Source organism: Pleurodeles waltl, chromosome 5, assembly GCF_031143425.1.
Source record: "Pleurodeles waltl isolate 20211129_DDA chromosome 5, aPleWal1.hap1.20221129, whole genome shotgun sequence".
Classification (NCBI taxonomy): Eukaryota; Metazoa; Chordata; class Amphibia; order Caudata; family Salamandridae; genus Pleurodeles; species Pleurodeles waltl.
In genome coordinates this window covers 267,086,681-267,108,201 of record NC_090444.1, presented here as the reverse complement: position 1 = coordinate 267,108,201, position 21,521 = coordinate 267,086,681, and the positions used below count along the sequence as shown (strand labels likewise).

Below are 21,521 nucleotides of genomic sequence, written 5' to 3'. Positions count from 1 at the left end.
ATGCAAAAATAAATAACTTTTAGTAACTTTATTATGGTGCCCCAGTGTCGGATTAAACCCTGTGGTGGCCCCTAGGCAGTCGAAATATCGGGGTCCCACCTCGCAAATTATCTCCTAATATGTATTTAATTTTACCACCCAACAATTTTAATAAACCAATTTTATTACACAAAACAAAATATTACACGAACGTAGTTTGCACTGAATATTTGTATATACTGACAGCTGACAATAGATGAGCTTTTAAGAGACACACTGTTATGTGAATCTGATGTCTATGGCTTATGTACTTTAAGTTGTTAATGGGTACATTACGTTAATACAGTATTTTCTCTAAAGAGTCTTTAATGTAAAGTTTTCATTTCATTGAGTTGATTCATTTTCTAACTTTTGGAAACAATTTATTAAAGCTTAATTGCAATTTTCTTTCAAGATCAAATCAATATTATTTTGATGCGTTGTTGCGGGGCCCCTAAAAGGGGTTGGGCCCATAGGCCGGTGTCTACTTTGCATGTTTGGTAATCTGGCACTGTGGTGCACCTTTGTAACTAGGATATAAAATGTTCTACACAAATGTGTAGCGTTCTAATGTTCTCACTGTGACCAGTGTCATTGGTTAAATGAACAGCATTATCATTTAATCAATGTCAGGGAGCCTGGATATTTTCATCTATGCTGATTTCTTGGGGTCACTGATGCTTCATTTTTACAGCCTCTGTGATGCACATGGTAGGTTAGCATCAGTGTATTTGATCTAAAATTCAGGAAACAAGTATTCCCCGCATATGTTAAGGGTTTCTTTTCTACATATGGTATCTGCACATAGTGTGGCTATGCCCATTGTAGAGTTTCCATGTAGAACATGCTGTCTACTCGCAGCCACACACTTACATATTCAGTGTTCTTAGACCTGACATCTTTTGGCGTGGTTTCCACTGACATTTTTCTTTCTGACCTCTTATTTTGACTGTGTGCTGAACTTCGTTTTAGCTGGCTTTAGGGCTTTGCACTTTTTCACTGCTGACCAGTGCTAAAGCGCACTTGCTCTGTGTCTAACGTGTGATGCATTGGGTTTCCCCATGATTGGCATATTTGATTTATTGGTAAGTTCCTAGTAAAGTGCACTATGTTTGCCCAGGGCCTGTAAATCAAATACTACTAGTGGGCCTGCAGCACTGATTATGCCACCCATTCCAATAGCCTTTCAAAAATGTCTCACGCCTGCCACTGCAGAGCTTGTGTATGCAGTTTTAAACTGATATTTCGCCCTGGCAAGTGTACCAACTTGCCAGGCCCAAACCTTCCTTTAGGTAGGCCCTGGTTAGCCCAAGGGCAGAGTGCAGTGTATTTAAAAAGTTGGACATGTACTTTTAAGTTTAACAAACCCAGATAGTGAAAACTCTTAAATTCTTTTTTCATTGTTACAGTAACTATCTCTCCCATAGGCTAACATTGGGGTAACCTTAAAACATCTTTAAAGTGTAATTTCTAATTGGGAAACTTAGAAAAATGGAGTTTGATGTCTCTGGACTCACAATTTAAAAACACTTCCAAAAAAACTTTTGGTAACGTTGTGTTCGACGGCATGTGTAGCTGCAGATACACATGTTGTACATAGTCCGCCGTCTGGTGTTGGGTCGGAGTGTTACAAGTTGTTTTTCTTCGAAGAAGTCTTTTCGAGTCACGAGACCGAGGGACTCCTCCTCCTTTGTTCCATTGCGCATGGGCGTCGACTCCATGTTAGATTGTTTTTTTTTCCGCCATCGGGTTCGGACGTGTTCCTTTTCGCTCCGGGTTTCGGGACGGAAAGATAGTCAAAACTTCGGAAAACTACGTCGGTATTGTTTCGTTCGGTATCGGGTTAGAATAGAATCGACACCGAATCGTGAAGAGCTCCGGTAGCCCTTCGGGGTAATTTCGATCCCCCGTCGGGGCCTGGTCGGCCCGACCGCGTGTAAGATCGACACTGATGGAACGGACCCCGTTCCGATTCTGTCCTAAATGCCACAATAAATATCCATATACAGACCAACATTTGGTCTGTAACCTGTGCCTGTCGCCCGAGCACAGGGAAGAGACGTGTGAGGCCTGTCGTGCGTTTCGGTCCCGAAAAACGCTCCGTGACCGGCGAGCCAGAAGATTGCAGATGGCGGCCACGCCGACAGGACAACGAGGGTTCGAGGAACATGGAGAAGAAGAGGAAGCCTTCTCCATTCATGAATCGGACTCGGAAGAACTCGACGTCGAAGAAACCGTGAGTAAGACGTCGAAGCAAGCACCACACAAGAAAACAGACAAGGCTCAGGGGACGCCACCGCCAACAGGCCATGGCTCAACCCATAAAGTAGGTGACCGTCCATCGGCACCAAAAAAGGCCGAACCGGTGCCGAGATCGTCCGACTCCGGTCGAGACACAGGCACGCAGCAATCTCGGGACCGAGACAGTGCTGCCGAAAAAGATCGACGCCGGGACAGCGGAACCGAAGCTGCTCGATGCAGAGACAGCGGCACCGAGGATGATCGACGCGAGAAGGCTCGACTCCGAAAAAGAGGAAATTCTCCTCGGAGCCGAAAAAAGGCAAAGACACAGTTTCGGTGCCAAAACGACCGGCAACCGAACCCGACTGCCAGCTCGTATTCAGAGGAACAATCACTGTCCTCTCAAATGCGCAAACCCAGATTTGAGGAAGAGTTGCAGACAACTAACGTGGACCACACACAAAAGCGGATCTTCATGCAAAGTGGGACAGGGAGAATCAGCACCCTTCCCCCAATCAGGAGAAAAAGGAGACTCGAGTTCCAACAGGAACAAACACCACAAACAAAAGTGGTTAAAAAGGTAACCCCGCCGCCCTCTCCTCCACCTGTGACTCATATATCACCGGCACAGACTCCGTCACATTCACCGGCTCATACCACCATGAGCCAAGATGACCAAGACGCTTGGGACCTGTACGACGCCCCAGTATCAGACAATAGTCCTGAGTCTTACCCTACCAAGCCCTCACCACCTGAGGACAGCACAGCGTATGCACAGGTGGTAGCTAGGGCAGCAGAGTTCCATAACGTGTCGTTTCACGCAGAACCTGTCGAGGATGACTTCCTTTTCAACACCCTCTCTTCCACCCATAGCACCTACCAAAGCCTGCCTATGCTTCCAGGAATGCTAAGGCCCGCAAAGCAGATCTTCAAAGACCCTGTCAAGAGTAGAGCGATAACTGCAAGGGTGGAGAAGAAATATAAAGCACCGCCCACGGACCCTACTTTTATCACCTCACAGCTGCCACCAGATTCAGTCGTGGTAGGGGCAGCTCGCAAGAGAGCCAACTCGCACACATCAGGCGAGGCACCACCTCCGGATAAGGAGAGCCGCAAGTTCGACGCAGCTGGGAAAAGGGTCGCAGTACAAGCTGCAAACCAGTGGCGCATCGCCAACTCTCAGGCGCTCCTAGCGCGATATGATAGAGCCCATTGGAACGAGATGCAGCATCTTATCGAGCATCTACCCAAGGAATTTCAAAAACGGGCAAAACAAGTAATGGAGGAGGGACAAAACATCTCCAATAACCAAATACGCTCCTCTATGGACGCAGCGGACACAGCTGTAAGAACAATAAATACCGCAGTAACCATTGCGCATGCATGGTTGCGCACATCTGGCTTTAAACCGGAAATACAGCAAGCGGTGCTCAATATGCCGTTCAATGAACAACAATTGTTTGGTCCCGAAGTCGACACTGCAATTGAGAAATTGAAAAAGGACACTGACACAGCCAAAGCCATGGGCGCACTCTATTCCCCGCAGGGCAGAGGCACTTTCGGCACCTTCCGCAAAACAACCTTCAAAGGGGGGTTTCGGGGTCAAGCCACACAAGCCGGTACCTCACAAACAACACCATCTACATACCAGGGACAGTACCAAAGGGGAGGCTTTCGGGGCCAGTACAGAGGAGGACAATTCCCTAGAAACCGGGGAAAATTTCAAAGTCCAAAAACCCCTCCAACCAAACAGTGACTCACAAGTCACTCAACCCCTTCACACAACACCAGTGGGGGGAAGACTAAGTCAATTTTACAAATCTTGGGAGGAGATAACAACAGACATGGTTATTGCATAGAATTTCTCCAACTCCCTCCAGATGTCCCACCAAAAACACAGAATATGTCCAAACAACATCTAGACCTTCTAGAACTGGAAGTTCAGGCATTACTGCAAAAGGACGCAATAGAATTGGTACCATGTACACAAAAAAACACGGGAGTTTACTCACTGTACTTTCTAATACCAAAAAAGGACAAAACACTGAGACCAATCCTAGATCTCAGAACACTAAACACCTACATCAAATCAGACCACTTTCACATGGTCACGCTACAAGACGTGTTACCACTGCTAAAGCAACAAGATTACATGACAACCTTAGATCTAAAGGACGCGTATTTCCACATACCGATACATCCCTCGCACAGGAAATACCTAAGGTTCGTATTCAAAGGAATACATTACCAATTCAAAGTGTTGCCGTTCGGTATAACAACCGCACCAAGAGTATTTACAAAATGCCTGGCAGTAGTAGCTGCACACATCAGAAGGCAGCAAATACACGTATTCCCGTACCTAGACGATTGGCTAATCAAGACCAACTCCCTAACAAAGTGTTCACACCACACGGATTATGTCATACAAACCCTCTACTAACTCGGTTTCTCCATCAACTATACAAAATCTCACATTCTGCCGTGCAAAACACAGCAATACTTAGGAGCAACAATCAACACAACAAAGGGAATAGCCACTCCAAGTCCACAAAGGGTTCAAAATGTTCACAAGGTTATACAAGCCATGTATCCAACACAAAAGATACAGGCAAAGATGGTATTAAAACTCCTAGGCATGATGTCCTCATGCATAGCCATTGTCCCAAACGCAAGACTGCACATGAGGCCCTTACAACAGTGCCTAGCATCACACTGGTCACATGCACAGGGTCACCTTCTAGATCTGGTGTTGATCGACCGCCAAACATACATCTCGCTTCTTTGGTGGAACAGTACAAATTTAAACAAGGGGCGGCCTTTCCAAGACCCAGTGCCACAATACGTGATAACAACAGATGCTTCCATGACAGGGTGGGGAGCACACCTCAGTCAACACACCATCCAAGGACAATGGGACGTACATCAAACAAAGCTGCATATAAATCACCTCGAATTGTTAGCAGTATTCCTAGCGTTGAAAGCATTTCAACCCATCATAACCCACAAATACATTCTTGTCAAAACAGACAACATGACAACAATGTATTATCTAAACAAACAAGGGGGAACACACTCGACACAGCTGTGCCTCCTGGCACAAAAGATATGGCAATGGGCAATTCACAACCACATTCGCCTAATAGCACAATTTATTCAGGGATCCAAAATCAACTAGCAGACAATCTCTCTCGAGATCACCAACAGGTCCACGAATGGGAGATTCACCCCCAAATTCTACACACTTACTTCAAGATTTGGGGAACACCTCAAATAGACCTATTTGCAACAAAAGAGAACGCAAAATGCCAAAACTTCGCATCCAGGTACCCACACAGGCAGTCTCAAGGCAATGCTCTATGGATGAACTGGTCAGGGATATTTGCGTACGCTTTTCCCCCTCTCCCTCTCCTTCCATATCTAGTAAACAAATTGAGTCAAAACAAACTCAAACTCATACTAGTAGCACCAACATGGGCAAGACAACCTTGGTACACAACACTACTAGACCTGTCAGTAGTACCCCATGTCAAGTTACCCAACAGGCCAGATCTGTTAACTCAACACAAACAACAGATCAGGCATCCAAACCCAGCATCGCTGAATCTAGCAATCTGGCTCCTGAAATCCTAGAATTCGGACATTTAAACCTCACACAAGAATGTATGGAAGTCATAAAACAAGCTAGAAGACCATCCACTAGACACTGCTACGCAAGCAAATAGAAAAGATTTGTTTGCTACTGCCATAATTAGCAAGTTCAACCATTACATGCATCTCCAAAGGATGTAGTGGGATACTTACTACATTTACAGAAATCAAATCTAGCCTTCTCTTCCATAAAAATACACCTCGCAACAATATCTGCATACCTGCAGATTACCCATTCAACTTCACTATTTAGGATACCTGTCATTAAGGCGTTTATGGAAGGCCTAAAAAGAATTATACCACCAAGAACACCACCTGTTCCTTCATGGAACCTCAACATCGTCTTAACAAGACTCATGGGCCCACCTTTTGAACCCATGCACTCTTGCAAAATGCAATTCTTAACGTGGAAGGTTGCATTTCTCATTGCCATCACATCTCTAAGAAGAGTAAGTGAAATTCAGGCGTTTACTATACAAGAACCTTTTATTCAAATACACAAAAATAAGGTAGTCCTAAGAACCAATCCTAAATTTTTACCAAAAGTTATTTCACCGTTCCACTTAAATCAAACGGTAGAACTACCAGTGTTCTTCCCACAGCCAGACTCAGTAGCTGAAAGGGCACTACATACATTAGACATCAGAAGAGCATTAATGTACTACATTGACAGAACAAAAGAAATTAGGAAAACAAAACAACTGTTTATTGCATTTCAAAAACCTCATACAGGAAACCCAATATCAAAACAAGGTATAGCCAGATGGATAGTTAAGTGCATCCAAACCTGCTACCTCAAAGCAAAGAGAGAGCTGCCCATTACACCAAGGGCACATTCAACCAGAAAGAAAGGCGCTACCATGGCCTTCCTAGGAAACATTCCAATGAACGAGATATGTAAGGCAGCCACATGGTCTACGCCTCACACATTTACTAAGCACTACTGTGTAGACGTGCTATCCGCACAACAAGCCACAGTAGGTCAAGCCGTACTAAGAACTTTATTTCAGACTACTTCCACTCCTACATGCTGAGCCACCGCTTTTGGGGAGATAACTGCTTACTAGTCTATGCACAACATGTGTATCTGCAGCTACACATGCCATCGAACTGAAAATGTCACTTTCCCAGTGTACATCTGTTCGTGGCATTAGTCGCTGCAGATTCACATGTGCCCACCCGCCTCCCCGGGAGCCTGTAGCCGTTTGGAAATTATCTTCAACATTTGTAAATATATTACTTAAACCTTATTTGGTACATACTTATTCAATCCATTGCATGGGCACTATTACTAACATACACAACTCCTACCTCACCCTCTGCGGGGAAAACAATCTAACATGGAGTCGACGCCCATGCGCAATGGAACAAAGGAGGAGGAGTCCCTCGGTCTCGTGACTCGAAAAGACTTCTTCGAAGAAAAACAACTTGTAACACTCCGACCCAACACCAGACGGCGGACTATGCACAACATGTGAATCTGCAGCGACTAATGCCACGAACAGATGTACACTGGGTAAGTGACATTTTCATTTTTAAATTGCAGGTCTGAAATTGCCACTTTTAGAAAGTTGGCATTTTATTACTATAACCATTCAGTGCCTTACCTTGTCTCTGAATACACATCTGGGCTTAGGTGACAATTACACTTGTGCATTCTCTCTAGAAGCCACAACACAGGAAGGGCTGGGGATGACAGTGGATACATCTGCATTTATCTGCATACTGAATACCTTCCTGTGCAGGGAGAGGTAGTTCACAGTTACACCTGAACAGGTTGTGTTCTGCCCTCACACAAAGAGCTCATTTACCCCCTGCTGGTAGCCTGGAGCCAGAGCTTGGTTGAAAGGGATCCTTGTGCACTTAAGAGTTTTCCTTTGAAGTCACTCCTACACCAAAGGCCTTTTTGGTATAAGTACTGGACCTCTGACACTATCTACTCGGAACCCTTCTGGACTGAGGACATTCTTCCAGGAAGGACTGCTGTGCTGCCAGGTGGGACTGGCACTTTGCTCTGTGCTTTGCTCTGTTGGCTTGCTGCTTCTTGCTTGCGAGTGAAAGGACTGCACTTGACTCTCTACATCCTGCAATCTAAAGTTTATCCAAGGGCCTGACTGAGCTTGCCTCCTGATTCTGAAGTCTAGGGACATCAAAGACTTCACCTGCATCTTGCTACCAGAACTTGGACTCCTCTGCTGTGAATCCTGCTCTGCCAGGTGATGCCAAATTCAGTCCTGGGCCCTTGGAGGTGAGTGTGATGCCGCAACTCAAGAAACCGATGCATCAACACCAGCCTGTCATTTTGAACCGACACAACAATCCTAGCGCGCTGGTCGGAACCTATGCATCCCGCTGCAGAAACAATGCCTCACAGCCTCCAGCACCAAAGCTACAGACACCACTCATCGAGTGGGTGATGCAACAATCCCGACTTTCAACGCAGCCCCAACGCATCGCAACTGGTGCATATCTGTTCGGGACATCCACGCATCAACAACATTCCCCGATCAGAAACCGACACATCGTCTGCAATAGCGATGCATCCTCTCCTTTAGATCAACGCATACTGTCAGTGGGTCAGCGTGACTCCTGTACCCGGCCCACGCTCCATCGCAGTCAAACTGAACTTATGGATTTGCCCAGGTCTAGCGCGACCAGGTAGCTGCGGTTGGAGATATTGACTTCTAAGCACTGTATTTTGATTTAATCTATTATCAGTTGAATAATGGGACCTTATTAAAACACATAAGTGAACTTTTGGACATTAAGGCCCTCATTCTGACCTTGGCGGTCTTTTCGCAAGACCGCCGAGTTACCGCCGCGGTGAAGACCGCCGACCGCGGCGGTGTGCCGCTGTGCGCATTCTGACCGCTGGGAGCGTTCCGCCGGAAAACCGCCAGCAGCCACACTGGCGGTCGGCGGGAAAGTGGAGACTGGTCAACCTCCACCGCCACGCCAGCAGAACACCGCCCACAGAATTACGACCCACATTTCTGTGTGGCGGTCTTCTGTTGGCGGTCTTCTGTTGGCGGTCACGTCCCTATGGCTCCCGTCGCCTCCCGGAGGACCAACGCACAAGGTAAGTTGATCGTCCGTGAGGGGAGGGGGTGGGGGGGGTGTTGTGTGATGTGGGCGTGCATGGGGGTGTGCGTGTGAGTGTGTAGAGGGGGTGTGTGAGTGCGTGTATGCGGGCGGGGGGTGCTGCTGTGTCTATGGGTAATGTGTGCTGTTCGGCAGGTGCGCATGTCGGCATGTATGTGTGCGGGTATGTGTCCCCGTTGTGTATGTGTGTGTAGGGGGTGTGTATATGTGCATGTTGGGGGTGTGTGCATGTCGGGGTACATGTATGTGCATGTCGGGGTGGGGGTGGGGAGGGGGTTCGTACCACCTCTGGGGGGTGGCAGGGGGGTGGAGGGTGTGGGGGGAGGACTCGGGTGGGTAGTGGGGGGTGGGGGAGACCCCTATCAGTGCCAGGGAAGGAATTCCCTGGCCCCGATAGTGCTTACCGCCATGGTTCGCACGGCGGTTCCCGCCCGCAAGAAACCGCGGCGGTAGGCAGGGTCATAATACCCTTGGCGGTCTTGGGACGACCGCCGGGCCGGAGTGCGCAAACTCCAGCCCCGCGGTCATGACCGCCGTGGCGGTCGGAGTGGAGAAGTAGCGGTCGGTCGCGGCGGGGACCGCCGCGGTCAGAATGCCATTTTTAATACCGCCGGTCTGTTCGCGGTCCGACCGCCGTCTCTCCGCCGACCGCCAGGGTCAGAATGAGGGCCTAAGGGTGTTATTCCAACTTTGGAGGAAGTGGTAATCTGTCCCAAAAGTGACGGTAAAGTGACGGATATACCACCAGCCGTATTACGATATCCTATGGAACTCGTAATACGGCTGGTGGTAAATCCGTCACATTTGGGACGGATTACCACCTCCTCCAAAGTTGGAATAACCCCCTAAGTTTCATCCACTTTTTTAGCGTATTGTCAATATAGATGTTTTGTTAGCTAATTTAAGACAATTAATTAAAGCTGATGGCAATAACTTACATACAGATGTCACCATTTGTAATCCTGCTGTTCCGATCACCTCTCAGCCATCAGCATCTTTGGCTTTGAGACATTCTGTGACTTTGGCACCCCAAATCACAAGGCAACATGCCCATTTACTTAAAAATCCAAACTGTAAGGCCCAAAGAAGGGACCCTAGCCCCTTTGTTTTGCACACAAATCCTACAGATGATATGAGTAGTTCTCAGTCACCTCCTCAAGGGAATAGACCTTTAACCCCTATAACCGACAAGGGTTTCCAAAGGCAGAAAACCTCTAAGGATTTAGGCTCTTTACCTATCATTGACCTTCCTCTAGCATCATGCCCATATGTTATAATAATATTGGCAAATGTACCCCGGCAGTCCCCAGGCTTGCATGAATCATTGGTATCCTTAAGAAATAAGGTTGTGTTTTGGTAAACACACACAATAAATTGTAATTGGGACCTTGCTGGCGAGATTCTTTTAAGATCATCAGACAAGGATGCAACTACATTTGAGCACAAAACCCATTTCCCGGATTGTGCCACTGCAATTCTGAATGAGTCAGTTCCAAATGGGACTAGCCGGGATATGTTTCTTTTATCTTGGAATATTATGGGAACTAGAAATAAATTGCATAACGAGGATTGATTGGCTTTCATAAAGAATTATGATGTGATTTGCCTTCAGGAAACATGGGCTTTGAAAATATAGATATTAGTAGTTTCAAGTCCTATTGTATAAGTGCAATTCCATCTACAGCTGGTAGCAGTTTTTGTGTTAAATTCCATAAACAGCTTGGAAATCAAGCCATTAGACTCGAGGCCCCATTATCAGATTTTAAGCTTTCATTTGCCCAGTCAGCTCAAGATTATTTTAGTTAATTTTTTTTTTTTTTTAAATAAATGTTCATAAAAAAATTTTTTTTGGGTGCAACTCGCCTGCATTTTTGAAGAGCTGGGGGAGCTGATCGTGCTGTATGCTGATAGTAAAGATAATCTCAGCTCAATAATTTGGGTGGGTGATTTTAATATCCGTAAATGTCCCTATGAGGGGGATCGCATTTTTGCGATTTTACCAATTTTCAGGAGTGCAGGACACTTTTTACGTACCCCTTATGGCGAAGTCCTGAAGGTGATCTTATCTTGTGATTTATTTTTTGTGTCAGATATTCAGGGGAGGGGAAATCAGGCTCAGGGTCCACCTACTTTCTTTAGATGAGACAAGGGCTCTACAATAGATTTTGTCCTAATATGAAGATATCTGGTTCAGAATGCCCTAGATTATAAGGTTCTGGTGTTCCCATTTAGTGACCACAATCCTGTCACAGTAAACGTTTTCTTTTGTAATAGGGATTGTCCACCCACAAAAATAATGGTACCAGTTACTTACTCTGTGAATAAGGGGATCCGCCTCTGATGGTGCTCCATAGATCCAGAGAAAGTTCCTTGAAAATGTGATTACTAATAGTGCCAGTGAGATTTGGTCTTTCCGAATCAGACGACCCAATAAGCAATCTGGGCAATTTTGGAGGCTCTGCAATGCAATAGCAGGTGGCCTAACTTCAAATAAACCATTGAGAGATCTATGGGCCATCACTGGTTCTCTAGCGAATGTACAGTAGCACTCCAAGAACTTAAACTATCTACTAATACTGTACTGCCAAATATTAACCATATTAGGTTTGCAAGGTCTAAATATAAAGTAGTCCTTAATCAGAGTAAGAAGGAAGTTAATAAAAAAAAAGCATGAACTGATTTGCACCATGCTGCGTTAAAAGACTGTAGAATATTTTGGAGTGTAGTAAATCACCCCCTTTTTGCGGATGGCCCATCGAGTGAGATCTCGTGCCACTGAACAGGAGTGGGTTTCCCATTATTCTTCAGTTTTTAACTCAGAAAATAAGGAGGAAGGTGATGGCTTTGAGAGTGGGAACGTTTTTGATAAAGGATGGGTTACTGATTTTGTAGATTTAGCTTCCGTAACAAATGCAATTATGTGTGCCACAAATGATGGGGTCCCTGATGATCTGTACAAATCTAATTTAGAGTTCTGGGCTTCTCTGGTGACAAATGTATTACAAACTGCAGTGATGGGTGGCCTGGTCACCTCTTGGAGAGACTCTATAATAGATCCCATTTATAAAAAAAAAAAGGCAGCTGGAATCTGCCTGTTATCACACAATATCCTTAATTGACTCATCAGTGAAAATCTTAGGCCCAATCATATTGGGAAAATCAATATATTGGGCAGAGGAGACCTCTTTCTTTAGCCTGGTGTAGTATAGCATCCGTCCTGGATTAGGGACTTTAGAACAGGCCTTGAATCTCCAATGCATTACTGGAAAATATGTGAAGGCCAGAAAAGGTGTTTTGCACTTGCCATTTATTGACCTTCCCTCTGTCTTCGATACAGTAGATAGGGAGCTCTTGTGGGACATGATGAAGCATGCCGGAATTGAAGCCCCTTTATTAGATCTTGCAACTCCATCAAGATTTGACCACCAGAGTTCGCTATTGAACAGCTTGGGATTTGGACAGGCCCAATCAAAGTTGTTAGTGATGTCAGGCAAGGCTGTATTCTAACCCCTTTCCTTTTCTTAATTTACATAAACTCCCTTGATGTATCACTGAGTAAGTGTACTGAAGACGTCCCAAAAATTGGAAACCAACCAGCACCTGTTTTGCTGTATGCAGATGATGCAGTTCTTTTGGCACGTACAGCAAATGGGCTTCAAAGGCTTTTAGATGGTTTTAATGATTTTACTCATAATCTTAAATTAAAGGTATATCACCAAAAATCTTTTATAATGTCATGCAGCCCAACATTTTTTAAATCAAAAACATTTTATATAGGAGGACGGTTAATGGAGAAAACATCTAATTTTAATTATGTAGGCATTCTATTTAATGCAAGGGGAAATTGGGATAGACATCTGACTCACAGGGCACAAAAAATGGGGGTGATGGGTGAGGCCATTTTTAGATTCGCGAAACGCCTAGGGCAAAAGCCAGTGAGAGACCTGCTTCAGCACTACAATAGGAAATATTTAGCTGTTGGCACCTACTGTGCAGGTGTCTGGGGTTATGCTGCTCCTAAAAAAATGCAGACTGCTGAAAATAGTTTCCTATGTAGACTTGTAGCATTCCCTAGATCCACAGCGAGTTTTGTTGTTCATATGGAGTTAGGTATGGATTATATTGAAGATCATATTAAACTGAAATCCTTACTCCTATGGCTAAAAATATGAAAAAGCCCACAAGCTACATTTTCTAGGAAAGTGCTGTCTGACTGCTTACGTCAAGAAAACATGGAGCTAATTCCCTGGTAGACTTACATAAAAAACACTTTTTACAGCCTACGCTGTGGACATGTTTTTGACAACCCGGGAAGTATTCCTGGTAATTTTAAAGTTGAACTGAAGGTGCTTTTTGGAGCAGCCAGAGAGGAAACCAGACCTAGTACACCATTTAGTGGCTGTCCAAAATGTGACTCCTGGCATGCTTCTCTGCCACCTTTGCACATTGTATACTTTTCCTGCACAGCGTTTTTTTACGCCACTTATTATTGAACAAACATTTCATATCTTATATCGAAGGTTTACTATATTTACAGAGTTTGATGTCAGCGAATGTATGTGCATCTGTCCTTAGTTACATAATTGCTGCACTTGCTATAAGGCGAAAGTATGCATTTTAACTGTTTTTGTATTTATTTAGCAGTTTTTGAGGCCTCCTCTTTTTGGTGAAATTATCTTTGCTGCTATGTTTTTGTATATTTTTTAGGGATTTTAGGGGGCTGGATAGATGATTTGATGAGAAGGGGTGAAATTGTATTAATTGCTAATGGTTTTGCCTTTTAATGTGTTTTATACTTATGTGTACTTTTATATCCACATATTGGCCGAATAAAGTTTATTGACTGACTGATTTAGTCTTTAAAAATTCATAACTTGACTTGTGTATGTTGGGCTTTTGTTGGTTTGGTCTTGTTTGCCTCAGACAAGTATTGACTATTTTTCTAAACTGGTATGGCATCCTTTTGTGGTGTTTTCACCGTGTTACTGTGAGTGTGCACAAATACTTTACACATTGCTTCTTTAATTTAGCCTGGCTGCTATGTACCAAGCTACCAGAGAGTGAGCAAAAATAAACTTTTAGTGTGTATCTTACTTGCCCTGATGAGGATTGCAGTCCCTACTTGGACAGGGTGCAGACCTCTACCAACTAGAGACCCAATTTGTATTTTAACACATGTCCTTGGTTCATAAATTAATATTTGACAGAAAGTATTGTTAATGACATTTTCTCAGGAAGAGTGTAATAATTTTAGCTGGAGGTGCAGTTTGTCGGATGATAACTCCAGTAGACATTCATGGCTGACATATACTAGCTGTAATACTCGCGCCTGGTTTGAGTGGAGCAAGTGCTGTAATCTCCATGGCAGACGCTAGAGCTCTATGAATTAAAATGTATGCACATTTTTTGCCATTTAGGACAAACAAGCTTCCAAAAATGGCTTGCTCTTTTTATATGATGTAGATTGACAAATATTTCCCACTTCTGTTTGTCTTCACTTCCTGCTACTTGTATGTCCACTCTCTGTCCCCCCACCCACAAACTGCTGTTTGACTGCCACTGCAAAAAATTATTAAAAGTAAATCTCTCTTCTCCATCCTCTGCCCCATCTCCCAAATTATTCATTTGTAAAACAACAACAAAAACTTAAATGGCGAGTTTTCAATTGATTCTCTTTATACCTCTCTCCTCATAACCTAATCACCTGATTGCAGTCAGACTTCCAAAAGTTCAACTCCACTAACCGCAACCATCTTTGCTTCATTCTAACCTTTCTTTTTTATACTTTACACATTTCATCAACTCATCAGCCTAGTAACCGGGAACACCCTGGGCATCACATAGAAGACTTGCTCTCTTCCTACCTCCTAATCCACTCCTATTCCATCTCATGATTGTTCCAACTCTCACCAATGACTCTCTTAAAAGTTAGTGCTCCACAAGACTGAGACTTAGGCCTCCACCTTCTCGCACTTCAGAATATCGCTGCTGGTGACTTTGTCTCCTCCTTTGGGTTTTTTATCTTTGCTTACTGATATACAAGTTATCTTTGCATTTCTCTCATTCCATCTAACCACAGACATACAGCGTTTGATTGTCTCAATCATCTGACACTAAATAGGTGTGTGCTTAACTTTTCCCAAACCAGGGTTAACTACTTTCCTTCCAGTTTTGCCCTATCAATTTCTCTCTTTTTTGTTGTGTGCATCTGTTTATCATCTTCTTTTCTGTTCCATGGAAAATGTATTTCCTTATAGTACGTTTGTGTTTTTCTAGTGTTAAGAAGAGATATAGTTGTTCACTTGTGGTGTTTTGGTTATGCTCAGCACAGGGTAGAGGTGTCCTGTGAGATGACCATTTACTCATATTTATAATAGTATTGTCATGTGAGTCCTAGGATGTGCATTTTATTTGGAATAAATCTGCTTCTAATGTTTGCAGTTGCGTGTAAATTGTGAGCTAGTGTTTGATATGTTCTTTTTGAAGGGTCTTTCCCAGAGTTTTTGCCTCCTGTTCTTAAATCTCATTTTTGATGGTATTAGGACTTTGCACACCTTTTCCCTGGTGACCAGTGGTGAAGTGCTTGTGCTTGCCAACTAAAACATGATACAATTTGCATATACCTGATTGCGACATGTAATGTACACAGGGTCTGTAAATTAATTTCTACTTGTTACCTGCAGCATTCATTGTGCCACCCACTAACGTAGCCTTTTGAAACATGTATCAGGTCTGCCCCTGCAGTCTGTTGTGCAGTTTTATACTGCCACTTCGACCAGGCAAAACAGTTCTTTTGCTAGGCCTAAACCTTCCTTTTTAATACGTATTAGTCACCCCTTAGGTAGTTCTGAAAGGCTCATAGAGCAGGGTGCATGGTATTTAACAATTAGGGCAAGAGGTGAAAAACGTCTTAAGTTGTTTTTCACTGCTGTAAGGCATATCTCTCCCAGTGGTTAACACTGGATTATCTTATTACATTTAATAAGTGCTAACTTTGGACTAGGAGCAACACTTGAATTTTAAGGCACAATTCTGAAAATGGCACTTTTAGAAAGTTGCCCTTTTCTTGTCCTAACCATTTGTGCCTTCTGCAATTGTCCTAGATCATATGACTGTGACTGACTCTGCTGTTGGGGTTTGTGTATTCCTACCAGACAGTGAAGCAAAGGGGACTAGGTGTTGGCCGGATGTGCCATCCTGCCAGTATAGCTGAGAGCAGAGCTATGCCCTGTCCCACTTACACTTCAGCACCAAGTAACTTGACACCAGTCTTTTGTCACCATAGACAGTTTGGAGCATTGGAAAGGAAAGAACTTTCCAGAAACAAATGTGGGGGTAGGAAAGGATGTTCTCCACACTCAAAGGCTGCCACCAGGTGTAAATATTAAACCCCCTGAGCCACTCTCCAGAACACTTCTGGACCTGTGGAAGTTACAGAAGAACTGCCCTACTGCCAGAGGACTGCCCTGCTGCTTGAAGGACTGCCTTGCTGTCTGAGAAGCAAGATTGGACCTGTTTTCCTTAATCTCAGGCTAATCAGATTGACTCCAAGGGGCAGTTGGCTGACATCCTGTGTGAGCTACAGGGACACACCAAGCTTAACAGGCCTCTGTACAACTGCTCACCTGACTTGTTGCAACTGGACCTGCCTGAGCTCTGCTGGAGTGAGTCCCTGATCTCCAAGAGGTGCCTCCCCAGTTCCTGGACCCCTGTCTGACATCAGTGTGTACTCCTCCTAAAGAAAAGGTGAAGATCCTGAAATTTGGGCTCATGACAACAGATGGGCCCATTCGCTCCAAGACTCTGCCACCTGTGACGACTGCCAACAAGAGGTTCCAGTGAGACCTGGTCTTTGCATTGACAATGACAATGCACGACTGACAACGCAAGACTTGCACTTAGCGCTACAGCAGTGGCAGCTCGCATCAACCACCAATGCGAAACTACAGTAAAGATTGTCTTCAGCGCTTAACCAGTTCTTCACACTACAGTGACAACCGTCCACCATGCTCAGCCTTCTCCTCGCAGCTTCCTTCAAGGCGAACAGAACGTTTTGTGTCAGACTAATAAGGTAACTTTTCAGCTATACTAACCTGGTTGCTGTATCCGACTTGCACTGCATTTCATTCGGCCTGAACTTGTGACTTCCCCCCAGTCTAGCATGACCAGATAACCGCAAGTGGCGCTTTGTGATTTTAGACGCTATTTCTATTACAGATTTTAACATTGCTTATCTCTGATTCTACAGACTGGATTTTTTTCCTTCTGGTATCATTTTATTTATTCAATTTTACTTCTTTTTTTCTAAATTGTTTTGTGACTTCTTTTCTTGTGTTGTGTTGTTACTCTATTACTGTTTCTGTACTGCATAAATACTTTACACATTGCTACTAAGTTAAGCTTCACTGTTGTGCCAAACTACCAGAGAGTTAAGCTCTGTGTTAACTTAATGACCTTTGTGGTTTACCCTGACAGACATTGTTATTGTTGCCGCCTCCCCTCAATTAATAACCCATTTTTTTACATTGGTGTTCAGGGGTGGGATCCAGTACTTGTGTTTGTGCAGTGTCTCCTAGTGATTTGTTTAAAACCAAAAATCCCTGAAAATAATCTGACAGAAAATGTAATTTTTTAAGTTTATCCTTAGTTTCTGATTTGGTCATTTTCACCTTTTTCCAAAGAGGACTGAATGTGGAGAAGAAGGCCACCAAAGTGGACTTCCAAATAACCCTCAGAGGCTTTCCGTAAGATGCAGGCTATCACAGAGGTGCAAGAGGAGGATACCCCTTGGAGGATGAGGAGGAGGAACATCGTCTGGACATAAGCCCTGAGCCACAGACCCTCTGGAGGAGGACAACTGGGCCCACAGGAGTGAGGTCTCCTGCCAGGGTAGGGAGCAGTGTGTCCTCCTGCAACCTGTCCCCTGAGTAACTGGTAGACAAGAGGGCTGAGAGGGAGCACAAGCTACAGCTGGCCAAACTCAAAATGGAGGAGGAGATGAGCCAGAAGAAGCCTGACCTCAAAACCAAACAGCACATGCTGTCCAGCAGTAATGGTGGCAGGGATAATCCAGTGCTGACTGGAGACAGGAGGGTCCATACCTGCAAGGATCTGGTGCCTACCTTTGAGGGGAAGGGCATATACCAGTATCTTGAGGCATATGAAGTAGCTCTAGAGATGCACAGGGTCCCTGAAGAGGATTGGGGCTCCAGCCTCTGGAGGCATGTACCTAATGAGGGGAGGGATTTGCTACTAGCCCTAGGAAAGGATGATATGTGAAGTACCCACTCCTGAAGGAAGCCCTTGTCGGTAGATATGGTATTACCCATGGAAAGTACTGATTAAAGTTTAGGAACAGCGACGCAGTCCTGGGTAGATTGTATGGACTTCTTCTGTAAGGCACTGGATGGTTCGGTGAAGGGAAGTCATATGAGTAGTTATCAAGAGCTGTATAATCTGATTTTGATTGAGCACATTCACAGTAACTGTTTTTCAGAGCTGTGCCAACACCAGATAGTTAGCAAGCTCACTGACCCCATAAAGCTTGCAAACAAAGCAGACCTCTGGCTTAGCACCAGGGTCCACAAGAAGGTGCATGGTAGTGACTCAAAGAAGGGGTTTTCAGGTTCCTCCTAGCGACCAGCATGAGCAGGGTGTCCAAGGTGGTACAGACAAGTTTCAGAATAAAGGGTAGAGGGAAGGGTTCCCATGCCCCTTCTGAGAAACAAGGGGGAGGTTTTGGCACCCCATTTCCAACCTATGTGCTTTGATTGTTCTCTGTTAGGACACAAGCAGGTGGACTCTGTCTGTCCCGAGAAAACCACCTACTGGTGACAAGTATAATAGAGTGGCCAATGTAGCATAAGAGGGAATAGGTCCCCTGGAGCAAAGGATAGATAGTTCCCTGGTCTCCTTTAGTTGGGAGCTAGACTCAGAGGGTTGGCTTGTAATCCCTGAGGGTGGGAGTTGTCTCTTCCTTCAGATCACAGTAAATGGGATCCCTGTTGCTGCTCTGAGTAATACCAGTGGCAGGAAGACCATGGTAGTAGAAAGCTTGGTTTCCCCAGATCGTCACACTGGATAGGTGTTTAGGGTGACCTAGTTCTAAGGGCTGGACTTTGTCAGCCCTATGGTGCTGGTGTCCCTGGAATGGGTTATGCTAGTGGCCCAGAGGAGGGTCATAGTTAGTCCCCAGATGCCCATTGACTTCATTCGGGGAAATGGGTTACCATTAGTGTGAGAAGAGCTGGGTGGGGTGGCTGCAAGCTCATTGGCCGTATTAGTCCAAAAAGGAGCATATGGAGGCTAAGGTTGGGGGGCAAGAGGAGGAGACAGTCCACAGTGGATGGGAGGACCAGTTGTCCAGGGGTTGCCAGCCCTGAGAATAGAGAACAGCAAAAATGACCCTGATGAGACCACTTCTGACCTGGAGGTGCTCCCTGCACTTTCTCAGAGACTGAGGGCTGTTACGGGAAATGTAGAAAATGCGCATGAAGATATAACGCAACAATAGACATTGACAGAAAGCGCTACATAGGCGTATGAAATAAAAACACACTACAGGCCCAAATACAATGCTGACCGGGATAAGGTGAACAGTTCACTTGAAGACATACTGAAATCAATAACTTCAATGAATTGCAGTTAAAAGCTAACTCATGTTTAGCAAACATGAAAGTATTTATAATAAGCACACAGGCTCACTGGCACATACTTTGTGTTTCCATATAGATTGTAAACCTGATTCGACAATGAAGGCAGAAATACTAATCAGCTCTGACTACACAGCGGTAATGATAAGGCACAAATGTTATTAAAATTGTATTTGCTGCACACATATATGTATTCAAGAGTGAAGAATGGTTAGTTTGTCCAGCATTGTTAAAACCACAAGTGAAAAATATGTAGAAGAATAGTTTGGAGTTTAGAGGTTTTGGGGTCACGAGTGTTCAAATGTTTTTCTGTTTGGTTGACTTGGCCAAGATGGTGGAAGAGACGTACCCTCCTTGAGTGAGTTCCGTGTAGGCCTCTAGGTAATCTTGCATAATCCTATTGTCATCCCAGAAATCTACCCTAGAAAACAGGCCAAATTGCTTTCAGACAAGCCCTACTGCCGCTGACACAATTTTAAGCATGATACACCTAAGAATGGAGCCTACTTGCTATGGAGGCGAGGCCTGGATGAGGTGGCAGGAGGCCACCAAGCAGGCCTTGCACAATTGAAAATCTGAGACTTGGGCCCCCAGATGCCCAGTGAGAGGAGCTTATTTGCCCCCTCCATCCTCACTTACACTCTCCCCCTCCCTGAAAGCAGATCCGCCTGCCCTTGGAGGGGGAAGAGACGAGATGCCTGGAGCCACGTCCAGGCAGCCCTTGGCCCATGTTGAGCTCTCGGAGATCAGGAGGGGCTCCCCCGGGACTGCATATGAAGGCACCCACACTGTGGAGGAGAGATTGCGGCCCAGACTGGACAATGACCACGAGCCCTCAGCAGGAGTGCCTGAGTCACTCTGGCATGGATGCGGCATAGGTCTGAAGAAAGGACCTGGCAATCTGAACAGACAGAGCCGAGTGAAAAGACTGGAAGTGGCTGTGAGTGCCCGGCGAGCAACTGAGAATCAGGCGGGGGCACTTGTCATTCCCCCTCTTCCCTTGAGAGATGACCTGCCCTCTGATCTGAGGAGGGGAGAGGGTGAAAGCGGTCGGGCCCCATGGCAGGGGGCTCAATGAAGGGCGTGGGACTTGGGAATGCCTAGGGCTGGAAGGCAGTCGAGCTCACAGCGCATGGACAGAGCTGCCATCTAGATCTAGCCTGCTGCATGGACCACCTTATGCGGCACCGAGAGGGGCCAGCAGGATACAAAGCAGCCCCCCTCCTCCCCACTAAGAGGCATAAGCTGGCCTATGCGTAAGGGGAGCACCAGACCGGGAGCGCAAAATACATGAGACACCCTGAGGGATCCACAGAAAGGACAAGTGATGCCACAACTGTCCAGGATGGACAGGGAAGCCAGAGGGAGGAGACTTGCATCCCCAGAGAGACTCAGAGGCACACGGACAGCCCACGTAACTGTGACATCGGGGTAAAGACGCATAGCGGAGGGAGGAGACACTGACCACTTCCCCGTGGCTAGAGTTGTGTCGAGGCAAAGCTTCTCCCCTCCCCCTTTTGCATTATGCAGGCTAAGCCAAACAGTGCGTCCACTGACCTGACACCCTTTTAGAACAAATAGATGAACACTTCATGGAACGTCAGAAATGAGGTGTAGAAACCCATAGAAATGTGTGGAGAAGCAAAACTGAACTCCCCCCACTGATCGATCTGGTGAGCTGCAAGCAGCGTCTGGCGAGAAACTAAGGGGGACAAGAAGAGGGGAGTTGAAGATCAACTGACTGAGGGGAGACCTTCTCATCAGTAAGAAAAACCCACTGTGCGGGTATCGGTGGAGGAAAAGGTTTGTGATAATGACCCAAAACCCCCTTGACAGAGCAAAATGGACAGATGTACAAAA

General features: G+C 45.3%; 1 protein-coding gene across 3 annotated transcripts in view; it reads left to right on the top strand.

Annotated features, from left to right (window-relative positions):
* PREPL (prolyl endopeptidase like) overlaps nt 1-21,521 on the top strand; it is a 419,271-nt gene that overhangs the window by 335,439 nt on the left and 62,311 nt on the right. The gene's annotated exons all lie outside the window — the stretch shown is intronic.